Raw genomic sequence first — 13793 nt, 5'->3', positions numbered from 1 at the left:
CATGTCAACAATGGGTCTGACTGAGGGCCTCCAGGAGAGAAGCCATATCAAGATGCGCCCCGAGGAGCGTCTTGCCATATGTCAACACTGGGTCTGACTGAGCGCCTCCAGGAGAGAGGCCCAAGCAAGACGCGCCCGGAGGAGCGTCTTGCCACATGTCACCACTGGGTCTGACTGAGCGCCTCCAGGAGAGAGGCCCAAGTAAGACGCGCCCCGAGGAGCGTCTTGTCACATGTCAACACTGGGTCTGACTGAGCACCTCCAGGCGAGAGGCCCAAGCAAGAAGCGCCCCGAGGAGCGTCTTGCCAAATGTCAACACTGGGTCTGACTGAGCGCCTCCAGGAGAGAGGCCCAAGCAAGACGCGCCCCGAGGAGCGTCAGGCCACATGTCACTACTCAGTCTGACTGAGCGCCTCCAGGAGAGAGGCCCAAGCAAGACGCGCCCCGAGGAACGTCTTGCCACGTGTCAACACTGGGTCTGATTGAGGGCCTTCTGGAGAGAGGCCCAAGCAAGATGCGCCCCTAGGAGCGTCTTGCCACATATCAACAATGGGTCTGACTGAGGGCCTCCAGGAGAGAAGCCCAAGCAAGACGCGCCCCGAGGAGCGTCTTGCCACATGTCAACAATGGGTCTTAATGATGGCCTCCAGGAGAGAAGCCCAAACAAGACGCACCCCGAGGAGCTTCTTGCCACATGTCAGCAGTCGGTCTGACTGAGCGCCTCCAGGAGAGAGGCCAAAGCAAGACGCGCCCCGAGGAGCGTCTTGCCACGTGTCAACACTGGGTCTTATTGAGGGCCTTCTGGAGAGAGGCCCAAGCAAGACGCGGCCTGAGGAGCGTCTTGCCACATGTCAACAATGGGTCTGACTGAGGGCCTCCAGGAGAGAAGCCCAAGCAAGACACGCCCCGAGGAGCGTCTTGCCACATGTCAACAATGGGTCTTACTGAGGGCCTCCAGGAGAGAGGCCAAAGCAAGACGCGCCCCGAGGAGCGTCTTGACACATGTCAACACTGGGTCTGACAGAGGGCCACCATGAGAGAGGCCCAAGCAAGACGCGCCCCGATGAGTGTCTTGCCACATGTGAACACTGGGTCTGACTGAGCGCCTCCAGCAGAGAGGCCCAAGCAAGATGCGCCCCGAGGAGCGTCTTGCCACGTGTCAACACTGGGTCTGACTGAGCGCCTCCAGGAGAGAGGCCCAAGCAAGACGCGCCCCGAGGAGCGTCTTGCCACATGTCACCACTGGGTCTGACTGAGCGCCTCCAGGAGAGAGGCCCAAGCAAGACGCGCCCCGAGGAGCGTCTTGCCACATGTCAACACTGGGTCTGACTGAGTGCCTCCATGAGAGAAGCCCCAGCAAGACGCGCCCCGATGAGCGTCTTGCCACATGTCAGCACTCGGTCTGACTGAGCGCCTCCAGGAGAGTGGCCCAAGCAAGACGCGCCCCGAGGAGCGTCTTGCCACATGTCAACAATGGGTCTGACTGAGGGCCTCCAGGAGAGAAGCCATATCAAGATGCGCCCCGAGGAGCGTCTTGCCATATGTCAACAATGGGTCTGACTGAGCGCCTCCAGGAGAGAGGCCCAAGCAAGACGCGCCCGGAGGAGCGTCTTGCCACATGTCAACACTGGGTCTGACGGAGGGCCTCCAGGAGAGAGGCCCTAGCAAGACGCGCCCCGAGGAGGGTCTTGCCACATGTCACCTCTGGTTCTGACTGAGCGCCTCCAGGAGAGAGGCCCAAGCAAGACGAGCCCCGAGGAGCGTCTTGCCACATGTCAACACTGGGTCTGACTGAGAGCCTCCAGGAGAGAGGCCCAAGCAAGACTCGCCCCGAGGAGTGTCTTGCCACTTGTCAACACTGGGTCTGATTGAGGGCCTTCTGGAGAGAGGCCCAAGCAAGATCCGCCCCGAGGAGCGTCTTTCCACATGTCAACAATGGGTCTGACTGAGGGCCTTCAGGAGAGAGGCCCAAGCAAGACGCGCCCCAAGGAGCGTCAGGCAACATGTCACTACTCAGTCTGACTGAGCGCCTCCAGGAGAGAGGCCCAAGCAAGACGCGCCCCGAGGAACGTCTTGCCACGTTTCAACACTGGGTCTGATTGAGGGCCTTCTGGAGAGAGGCCCAAGCAAGATGCGCCCCGAGGAGCGTCTTGCCACATGTCAACAATGGGTCTGACTGAGGGCCTCCAGGAGAGAAGCCCAAGCAAGACGCGCCCCGAGGAGCTTCTTGCCACATGTAAGCACTCGGTCTGACTGAGCACCTCCAGGAGAGAGGCCAAAGCAAGATGCGCTCGGAGGAGTGTATTGCCACATGTCAACAATGGGTCTGACTGAGCGCCTCCAGGAGAGAGGCCCAAGCAAGACGTGCCCCAAGGAGCGTCTTGCCACGTGTCAACACTGGGTCTGATTGAGGGCCTTCTGGAGAGAGGCCGAAGCAAGATGCGCCCCGAGGAGCGTCTTGCCACATGTAAACAATGGGTCTGACTGAGGGCCTCCAGGAGAGAAGCCCAAGCAAGACGCGCCCCGAGGAGCGTCTTGCCACATGTCAACAATGGGTCTTACTGAGGTCCTCCAGGAGAGAAGCCCAAGCAAGACGCAACCCGAGGAGCTTCTTGCCACATGTCAGCAGTCGGTTCAACTGAGCGCCTCCAGGAGAGAGGCCAAAGCAAGACGCGCCCCGAGGAGCGTCTTGCCACGTGTCAACACTGGGTCTTATTGAGGGCCTTCTGGAGAGAGGCCCAAGCAAGACGCGGCCTGAGGAGCGTCTTGCCACCTTTCAACAAAGGGTCTGACTGAGGGCCTCCAGGAGAGAAGCCCAAGCAAGACACGCCCCGAGGAGCGTCTTGCCACATGTCAACAATGGGTCTTACTGAGGGCCTCCAGGAGAGAGGCCAAAGCAAGACGCGCCCCGAGGAGCGTCTTGACACATGTCAACACTGGGTCTGACAGAGGGCCTCCTTGAGAGAGGCCCAAGCAAGACGCACCCCAAGGAGTGTCTTGCCACATGTCAAAACTGGGTCTGACTGAGCGCCTCCAGCAGAGAGGCCCAAGCAAGATGCGCCCCGAGGAGCGTCTTGCCACGTGTCAACACTGGGTCTTACTGAGCGCCTCCAGGAGAGAGGCCCAAGCAAGACGCGCCCCGAGGAGCGTCTTGCCACATGTAACCACTGGGTCTGACTGAGCGCCTCCAGGAGAGAGGCCCAAGCAAGACGCGCCCCGAGGAGCATCTTGCCACGTGTCACCACTGGGTCTGACTGAGCGCCTCCAGGAGAGAGGCCCAAGCAAAACGCGCCCCGAGGAGCATCTTGCCACATGTCACTACTCGGTCTGACTGAGCGCCTCCAGGAGAGAGGCCCAAGCAAGACGCACCCCGAGGAGCATCTTGCCACATGTCAAAAAGGGGTCTGACTGAGGGCCTCCAGGAGAGAAGCCCAAGCAAGACGCGCCCCGAGGAGCGTCTTGCCAGATGTCAACAATGGGTCTAACTGAGCGCCTCCAGGAGAGAGGCCCAAGCAAGATGCGCCCCGAGGAGCGTCTTGCCACATGTCAACACTGGGTCTGACTGAGCGCCTCCAGGCGAGAGGCCCAAGCAAGAAGCGCCCCGAGGAGCGTCTTGCCACATGTCAACACTGGGTCTGACTGAGCGCCTCCAGGAGAGAGGCCCAAGCAAGACGCGCCCCGAGGAGCGTCTTGCCACATGTCATCACTGGGTCTGACAGAGGGCCTCCAGGAGAGAGGCCCCAGCAATACGCGCCCCGAGGAGCGTCTTGCCTTATGTCAGCACTCGGTCTGACTGAGCGCCTCCAGGAGAGAGGCCCAAGCAAGATGCGCCCGGAGGAGCGTCTTGCCACATGTCAACACTGGGTCTGACAGAGGGCCTCCAGGAGAGAGGCCCAAGCAAGACGCGCCCCGAGGAGCGTCTTGCCACATGTCACCTCTGGTTCTGACTGAGCGCCTCCAGGAGAGAGGCCCAAGCAAGACGCGCCCCGAGGAGCGTCGGGCCACATGTCAACACTGGGTCTGACAGAGGGCCTCCAGGAGAGAAGCCCAAGCAAGACGCGCCCCGAGGAGCGTCTTGACACATGTCAACACTGGGTCTGACAGAGGGCCTCCAGGAGAGAGGCCCAAGCAAGACGCGCCCCGAGGAGTGTCTTGCCACATGTCACCACTGGGTCTGACTGAGTGCCTCCAGGAGAGAGGCCCAAGCAAGACGCGCCCCGAGGAGCGTCGGGCCACATGTCACTACTCAGTCTGACTGAGCGCCTCCAGGAGAGAGGCCCAAGCAAGACGCGCCCCGAGAAGCGTCTTGCCACAGGTCAACAATGGGTCTGACTGAGGGCCTCCAGGAGAGAAGCCCAAGCAAGACGCGCCCCGAGGAGCGTCTTGCCACAGGTCAACAATGGGTCTTACTGAGGGCCTCCAGGAGAAAAGCCCAAGCAAGACGCGCCCCGAGGAGCTTCTTGCCACATGTCAGCACTCGGTCTGACTGAGCGCCTCCAGGAGAGAGGCCCAAGCAAGACGCGCCCCGAGGAGCGTCTTGCCACGTGTCACCACTGGGTCTGACTGAGCGCCTCCAGGAGAGAGGCCCAAGCAAGACACGCCCCGAGGAGTGTCTTGCCACGTGTCAACACTGGGTCTGATTGAGGGCCTTCTGGAGAGAGGCCCAAGCAAGATGCGCCCCGAGGAGCGTCTTGCCACATGTCAACAATGGGTCTGACTGAGGGCCTCCAGGAGAGAGGCCCAAGCAAGACGCGCCCTGAGGAGCGTCAGGCCACATGTCACTACTCAGTCTGACTGAGCATCTCCAGGAGAGAGGCCCAAGCAAGACGCGCCCCGAGGAACGTCTTGCCACGTGTCACCACTGGGTCTGACTGAGCGCCTCCAGGAGAGAGGCCCAAGTAAGACGCGCCCCGAGGAGCGTCTTGTCACATGTCAACACTGGGTCTGACTGAGCACCTCCAGGCGAGAGGCCCAAGCAAGAAGCGCCCCGAGGAGCGTCTTGCCAAATGTCAACACTGGGTCTGACTGAGCGCCTCCAGGAGAGAGGCCCAAGCAAGACGCGCCCCAAGGAGCGTCAGGCCACATGTCACTACTCAGTCTGACTGAGCGCCTCCAGGAGAGAGGCCCAAGCAAGACGCGCCCCGAGGAACGTCTTGCCACGTGTCAACACTGGGTCTGATTGAGGGCCTTCTGGAGAGAGGCCCAAGCAAGATGCGCCCCTAGGAGCGTCTTGCCACATGTCAACAATGGGTCTGACTGAGGGCCTCCAGGAGAGAAGCCCAAGCAAGACGCGCCCCGAGGAGCGTCTTGCCACATGTCAAAAATGGGTCTTAATGATGGCCTCCAGGAGAGAAGCCCAAACAAGACACACCCCGAGGAGCTTCTTGCCACATGTCAGCAGTCGGTCTGACTGAGCGCCTCCAGGAGAGAGGCCAACGCAAGACGCGCCCCGAGGAGCGTCTTGCCACGTGTCAACACTGGGTCTTATTGAGGGCCTTCTGGAGAGAGGCCCAAGCAAGACGCGGCCTGAGGAGCGTCTTGCCACATGTCAACAATGGGTCTGACTGAGGGCCTCCAGGAGAGAAGCCCAAGCAAGACACGCCCCGAGGAGCGTCTTGCCACATGTCAACAATGGGTCTTACTGAGGGCCTCCAGGAGAGAGGCCAAAGCAAGACGCGCCCCGAGGAGCGTCTTGACACATGTCAACACTGGGTCTGACAGAGGGTCACCATGAGAGAGGCCCAAGCAAGACGCGCCCCGATGAGTGTCTTGCCACATGTGAACACTGGGTCTGACTGAGCGCCTCCAGCAGAGAGGCCCAAGCAAGATGCGCCCCGAGGAGCGTCTTGCCACGTGTCAACACTGGGTCTGACTGAGCGCCTCCAGGAGAGAGGCCCAAGCAAGACGCGCCCCGAGGAGCGTCTTGCCACATGTCACCACTGGGTCTGACTGAGCGCCTCCAGGAGAGAGGCCCCAGCAAGACGCGCCCCGAGGAGCGTCTTGCCACGTGTCACCACTGGGTCTGACTGAACGCCTCCAGGAGAGAGGCCCAAGCAAGACGAGCCCCGAGGAGCGTCTTGCCACATGTCAACACTGGGTCTGACTGAGTGCCTCCATGAGAGAAGCCCCAGCAAGACGCGCCCCGATGAGCGTCTTGCCACATGTCAGCACTCGGTCTGACTGAGCGCCTCCAGGAGAGTGGCCCAAGCAAGACGCGCCCCGAGGAGCGTCTTGCCACATGTCAACAATGGGTCTGACTGAGGGCCTCCAGGAGAGAAGCCATATCAAGACGCGCCCCGAGGAGCGTCTTGCCATATGTCAACACTGGGTCTGACTGAGCGCCTCCAGGAGAGAGGCCCAAGCAAGACGCGCCCGGAGGAGCGTCTTGCCACATGTCAACACTGGGTCTGACAGAGGGCCTCCAGGAGAGAGGCCCTAGCAAGACGCGCCCCGAGGAGCGTCTTGCCACATGTCACCTCTGGTTCTGACTGAGCGCCTCCAGGAGAGAGGCCCAAGCAAGACGCGCCCCGAGGAGCGTCTTGCCACATGTCAACACTGGGTCTGGCTGAGCGCCTCCAGGAAAGAGGCCCAAGCAAGACTCGCCCCGAGGAGTGTCTTGCGACTTGTCAACACTGGGTCTGATTGAGGGCCTTCTGGAGAGAGGCCCAAGCAAGATGCGCCCCGAGGAGCGTCTTGCCACATGTCAACAATGGGTCTGACTGAGGGCCTCCAGGAGAGAGGCCCAAGCAAGACGCGCCCCAAGGAGCGTCTTGCCACATGTCACTACTCAGTCTGACTGAGCGCCTCCAGGAGAGAGGCCCAAGCAAGACGCGCCCCGAGGAACGTCTTGCCACGTGTCAACACTGGGTCTGATTGAGGGCCTTCTGGAGAGAGGCCCAAGCAAGATGCGCCCCGAGGAGCGTCTTGCCACATGTCAACAATGGGTCTGACTGAGGGCCTCCAGGAGAGAAGCCCAAGCAAGACGCGCCCCGAGGAGCTTCTTGCCACATGTAAGCACTCGGTCTGACTGAGCACCTCCAGGAGAGAGGCCAAAGCAAGATGCGCTCGGAGGAGTGTATTGCCACATGTCAACAATGGGTCTGACTGAGCGCCTCCAGGAGAGAGGCCCAAGCAAGACGTGCCCCAAGGAGCGTCTTGCCACATGTCAACACTGGGTCTGATTGAGGGCCTTCTGGAGAGAGGCCCAAGCAAGATGCGCCCCGAGGAGCGTCTTGCCACATGTAAACAATGGGTCTGACTGAGGGCCTCCAGGAGAGAAGCCCAAGCAAGACGCGCCCCGAGGAGCGTCTTGCCACATGTCAACAATGGGTCTTACTGAGGTCCTCCAGGAGAGAAGCCCAAGCAAGACGCACCCCGAGGAGCTTCTTACCACATGTCAGCAGTCGGTCTGACTGAGCGCCTCCAGGAGAGAGGCCAAAGCAAGACGCGCCCCGAGGAGCGTCTTGCCACGTGTCAACACTGGGTCTTATTGAGGGCCTTCTGGAGAGAGGCCCAAGCAAGACGCGGCCTGAGGAGCGTCTTGCCACATGTCAACAATGGGTCTGACTGAGGGCCTCCAGGAGAGAAGCCCAAGCAAGACACGCCCCGAGGAGCGTCTTGCCACATGTCAACAATGGGTCTTACTGAGGGCCTCCAGGAGAGAGGCCAAAGCAAGACGCGCCCCGAGGAGCATCTTGACACATGTCAACACTGGGTCTGACAGAGGGCCTCCTTGAGAGAGGCCCAAGCAAGACGCGCCCCGAGGAGTGTCTTGCCACATGTCAAAACTGGGTCTGACTGAGCGCCTCCAGCAGAGAGGCCCAAGCAAGATGCGCCCCGAGGAGCGTCTTGCCACGTGTCAACACTGGGTCTGACTGAGCGCCTCCAGGAGAGAGGCCCAAGCAAGACGCGCCCCGAGGAGCGTCTTGCCACATGTAACCACTGGGTCTGACTGAGCGCCTCCAGGAGAGAGGCCCAAGCAAGACGCGCCCCGAGGAGCGTCTTGCCACGTGTCACCACTGGGTCTGACTGAGCGCCTCCAGGAGAGAGGCCCAAGCAAGACGCGCCCCGAGGAGCATCTTGCCACATGTCACTACTCGGTCTGACTGAGCGCCTCCAGGAGAGAGGCCCAAGCAAGACGCACCCCGAGGAGCATCTTGCCACATGTCAAAAAGGGGTCTTACTGAGGAACTCCAGGAGAGAAGCCCAAGCAAGACGCGCCCCGAGGAGCGTCTTGCCAGATGTCAACAATGGGTCTAACTGAGCGCCTCCAGGAGAGAGGCCCAAGCAAGACGCGCCCCGAGGAGCGTCTTGCCACATGTCAACACTGGGTCTGACTGAGCGCCTCCAGGCGAGAGGCCCAAACAAGAAGCGCCCCGAGGAGCGTCTTGCCACATGTCAACACTGGGTCTGACTGAGCGCCTCCAGGAGAGAGGCCCAAGCAAGACGCGCCCCGAGGAGCGTCTTGCCACATGTCAGCACTGGGTCTGACTGAGCGCCTCCAGGAGAGAGTCCCCAGCAAGACGCGCCCCAAGGAGTGTCTTGCCTTATGTAAGCACTCGGTCTGACTGAGCGCCTCCAGGAGAGAGGCCCAAGCAAGACGCGCTCCGAGGAGCGTCTTGCCACATGTCAACAATGGGTCTGACTGAGGGCCTCCAGGAGAGAAGCCCAAACAAGACGCGCCCCGAGGAGCGTCTTGCCACATGTCAACACTGGGTCTGACTAAGCGCCTCCAGGAGAGAGGCCCAAGCAAGACGCGCCCGGAGGAGCGTCTTGCCACATGTCATCACTGGGTCTGACAGAGGGCCTCCAGGAGAGAGGCCCCAGCAATACGCGCCCCGAGGAGCGTCTTGCCTTATGTCAGCACTCGGTCTGACTGAGCGCCTCCAGGAGAGAGGCCCAAGCAAGATGCGCCCGGAGGAGCGTCTTGCCACATGTCAACACTGGGTCTGACAGAGGGCCTCCAGGAGAGAGGCCCAAGCAAGACGCGCCCCGAGGAGCGTCTTGCCACATGTCACCTCTGGTTCTGACTGAGCGCCTCCAGGAAAGAGGCCCAAGCAAGACGCGCCCCGAGGAGCGTCTTGCCACATGTCAACAATGGGTCTGACTGAGGGCCTCCAGGAGAGAAGCCCAAGCAAGACGCGCCCCGAGGAGCGTCTTGACACATGTCAACACTGGGTCTGACAGAGGGCCTCCAGGAGAGAGGCCCAAGCAAGACGCGCCCCGAGGAGTGTCTTGCCACATGTCACCACTGGGTCTGACTGAGTGCCTCCAGGAGAGAGGCCCAGGCAAGACGCGCCCCGAGGAGCGTCGGGCCACATGTCACTACTCAGTCTGACTGAGCGCCACCAGGAGAGAGGCCCAAGCAAGACGCGCCCCGAGGAGCGTCTTGCCACATGTCAACAATGGGTCTGACTGAGGGCCTCCAGGAGAGAAGCCCAAGCAAGACGCGCCCGGAGGAGCGTCTTGCCACATGTCAACAATGGGTCTTACTGAGGGCCTCCAGGAGAAAAGCCCAAGCAAGACGCGCCCCGAGGAGCTTCTTGCCACATGTCAGCACTCGGTCTGACTGAGCGCCTCCAGGAGAGAGGCCCAAGAGAGACGCGCCCCCAGGAGAGTCTTGCTACGTGTCACCACTGGGTCTGACTGAGCGCCTCCAGGAGAGAGGCCCAAGCAAGACACGCCCCGAGGAGTGTCTTGCCACGTGTCAACAATGGGTCTGAATGAGGGCCTTCTGGAGAGAGGCCCAAGCAAGATGCGCCCCGAGGAGCGTCTTGCCACATGTCAACAATGGGTCTGACTGAGGGCCTCCAGGAGAGAGGCCCAAGCAAGACGCGCCCCGAGGAGCGTCAGGCCACATGTCACTACTCAGTCTGACTGAGCGCCTCCAGGAGAGAGGCCCAAGCAAGACGCGCCCCGAGGAACGTCTTGCCACGTGTCAACACTGGGTCTGATTGAGGGCCTTCTGGAGAGAGGCCCAAGCAAGATGCGCCCCGAGGAGCGTCTTGCCACATGTCAACAATGGGTCTGACTGAGGGCCTCCAGGAGAGAAGCCCAAGCAAGACGCTCCCCGAGGAGCTTCTTGCCACATGTCACTACTCGGTCTGACTGAGCGCCTCCAGGAGAGAGGCCCAAGCAAGACGCTCCTCGGGGCGCGTCTTGCCACGTGTCACCACTGGGTCTGACTGAGCGCCTCCAGGAGAGAGGCCCAAGCAAGACGCGCCCCGAGGAGCATCTTGCCACATGTCACTACTCGGTCTGACTGAGCGCCTCCAGGAGAGAGGCCCAAGCAAGACGCACCCCGAGGAGCATCTTGCCACATGTCAAAAAGGGGTCTTACTGAGGAACTCCAGGAGAGAAGCCCAAGCAAGACGCGCCCCGAGGAGCGTCTTGCCAGATGTCAACAATGGGTCTAACTGAGCGCCTCCAGGAGAGAGGCCCAAGCAAGACGCGCCCCGAGGAGCGTCTTGCCACATGTCAACACTGGGTCTGACTGAGCGCCTCCAGGCGAGAGGCCCAAACAAGAAGCGCCCCGAGGAGCGTCTTGCCACATGTCAACACTGGGTCTGACTGAGCGCCTCCAGGAGAGAGGCCCAAGCAAGACGCGCCCCGAGGAGCGTCTTGCCACATGTCAGCACTGGGTCTGACTGAGCGCCTCCAGGAGAGAGTCCCCAGCAAGACGCGCCCCAAGGAGTGTCTTGCCTTATGTAAGCACTCGGTCTGACTGAGCGCCTCCAGGAGAGAGGCCCAAGCAAGACGCGCTCCGAGGAGCGTCTTGCCACATGTCAACAATGGGTCTGACTGAGGGCCTCCAGGAGAGAAGCCCAAACAAGACGCGCCCCGAGGAGCGTCTTGCCACATGTCAACACTGGGTCTGACTAAGCGCCTCCAGGAGAGAGGCCCAAGCAAGACGCGCCCGGAGGAGCGTCTTGCCACATGTCATCACTGGGTCTGACAGAGGGCCTCCAGGAGAGAGGCCCCAGCAATACGCGCCCCGAGGAGCGTCTTGCCTTATGTCAGCACTCGGTCTGACTGAGCGCCTCCAGGAGAGAGGCCCAAGCAAGATGCGCCCGGAGGAGCGTCTTGCCACATGTCAACACTGGGTCTGACAGAGGGCCTCCAGGAGAGAGGCCCAAGCAAGACGCGCCCCGAGGAGCGTCTTGCCACATGTCACCTCTGGTTCTGACTGAGCGCCTCCAGGAAAGAGGCCCAAGCAAGACGCGCCCCGAGGAGCGTCTTGCCACATGTCAACAATGGGTCTGACTGAGGGCCTCCAGGAGAGAAGCCCAAGCAAGACGCGCCCCGAGGAGCGTCTTGACACATGTCAACACTGGGTCTGACAGAGGGCCTCCAGGAGAGAGGCCCAAGCAAGACGCGCCCCGAGGAGTGTCTTGCCACATGTCACCACTGGGTCTGACTGAGTGCCTCCAGGAGAGAGGCCCAGGCAAGACGCGCCCCGAGGAGCGTCGGGCCACATGTCACTACTCAGTCTGACTGAGCGCCACCAGGAGAGAGGCCCAAGCAAGACGCGCCCCGAGGAGCGTCTTGCCACATGTCAACAATGGGTCTGACTGAGGGCCTCCAGGAGAGAAGCCCAAGCAAGACGCGCCCGGAGGAGCGTCTTGCCACATGTCAACAATGGGTCTTACTGAGGGCCTCCAGGAGAAAAGCCCAAGCAAGACGCGCCCCGAGGAGCTTCTTGCCACATGTCAGCACTCGGTCTGACTGAGCGCCTCCAGGAGAGAGGCCCAAGAGAGACGCGCCCCCAGGAGAGTCTTGCTACGTGTCACCACTGGGTCTGACTGAGCGCCTCCAGGAGAGAGGCCCAAGCAAGACACGCCCCGAGGAGTGTCTTGCCACGTGTCAACAATGGGTCTGAATGAGGGCCTTCTGGAGAGAGGCCCAAGCAAGATGCGCCCCGAGGAGCGTCTTGCCACATGTCAACAATGGGTCTGACTGAGGGCCTCCAGGAGAGAGGCCCAAGCAAGACGCGCCCCGAGGAGCGTCAGGCCACATGTCACTACTCAGTCTGACTGAGCGCCTCCAGGAGAGAGGCCCAAGCAAGACGCGCCCCGAGGAACGTCTTGCCACGTGTCAACACTGGGTCTGATTGAGGGCCTTCTGGAGAGAGGCCCAAGCAAGATGCGCCCCGAGGAGCGTCTTGCCACATGTCAACAATGGGTCTGACTGAGGGCCTCCAGGAGAGAAGCCCAAGCAAGACGCTCCCCGAGGAGCTTCTTGCCACATGTAAGCACTCGGTCTGACTGAGCGCCTCCAGGAGAGAGGCCAAAGCAAGATGCGCTCGGAGGAGTGTCTTGCCACATGTCAACAATGGGTCTGACTGAGCTTCTCCAGGAGAGAGGCCCAAGCAAGACGTGCCCCAAGGAGCATCTTGCCACGTGTCAACACTGGGTCTGACTGAGCGCCTCCAGGAGAGAGGCCCAAGCAAGACGCGCCCCGAGGAGCGTCTTGCCACATGTCACCACTGGGTCTGACTGAGCGCCTCCAGGTGAGAGGCCCAAGCAAGACGCGCCCCGAGGAGCGTCTTGCCACATGTCAGCACTGGGTCTGACTGTGCGCCTCCAGGAGAGAGTCCCCAGCAAGACGCGTCCAGAGGAGTGTCTTGCCTTATGTCAGCACTCGGTCTGACTGAGCGCCTCCAGGAGAGAGGCCCAAGCAAGACGCGCCCCGAGGAGCGTCTTGCCACATGTCAACAATGGGTCTGACTGAGGGCCTCCAGGAGAGAAGCCCAATCAAGACACGCCCCGAGGAGCGTCTTGCCACATGTCAACACTGGGTCTGACTGAGCGCCTCCAGGAGAGAGGCCCAAGCAAGACGCTTCCGGAGGAGCGTCTTGCCACATGTCAACACTGGGTCTGACAGAGGGCCTCCAGGAGAGAGGCCCAAGCAAGACGCGCCCTGAGGAGCGTCTTGCCACATGTCACCTCTGGTTCTGACTGAGCGCCTCCAGGAGAGAGGCCCAAGCAAGACGCGCCCCGAGGAGCGTCTTGCCACATGTCAACAATGGGTCTGACTGAGGGCCTCCAGGAGAGAAGCCCAAGCAAGACGCGCCCCGAGGAGCGTCTTGACACATGTCAACACTGGGTCTGACAAGGGCCTCCAGGAGAGAGGCCCAAGCAAGACGCGCCCCGAGGAGTGTCTTGCCACATGTCACCACTGGGTCTGACTGAGCCCCTCCAGGAGAGAGGCCCAAGCAAGACGCGCCCCGAGGAGCGTCAGGCCACATGTCACTACTCAGTCTGACTGAGCGCCTCCAGGAGAGAGGCCCAAGCAAGACGCGCCCCGAGGAGCGTCTTGCCACATGTCAACAATGGGTCTGACAGAGGGCCTCCAGGAGAGAAGCCCAAGCAAGACGCGCCCCGAGGAGCGTCTTGCCACATGTCAACAATGGGTCTTACTGAGGTCCTCCAGGAGAGAAGCCCAAGCAAGACGCGCCCCGAGGAGCTTCTTGCCACATGTCAGCACTCGGTCTGACTGAGCGCCTCCAGGAGAGAGGCCCAAGCAAGACGCGCCCCGAGGAGCGTCTTGCAACGTGTCACCACTGGGTCTGACTGAGCGCCTCCAGGAGAGAGGCCCAAGCAAGATGAGCCCCGAGGAGCGTCTTGCCACGTGTCAACACTGGGTCTGACTGAGTGCCTCCATGAGAGAAGCCCAAGCAAGAAGCGCCCCGAGGAGCGTCTTGCCACATGTCAGCACTGGGTCTGACTGAGCGCCTCCAGGAGAGAGTCCCCAGCAAGACGCGCCCCGATGAGCGTCTCGCCTTATGTCAGCAC

Source organism: Nothobranchius furzeri, chromosome 3, assembly GCF_043380555.1.
Source record: "Nothobranchius furzeri strain GRZ-AD chromosome 3, NfurGRZ-RIMD1, whole genome shotgun sequence".
Classification (NCBI taxonomy): Eukaryota; Metazoa; Chordata; class Actinopteri; order Cyprinodontiformes; family Nothobranchiidae; genus Nothobranchius; species Nothobranchius furzeri.
The sequence above is the reverse complement of the archived record's forward strand: the minus strand, read 5'-3'. Positions refer to the sequence as shown.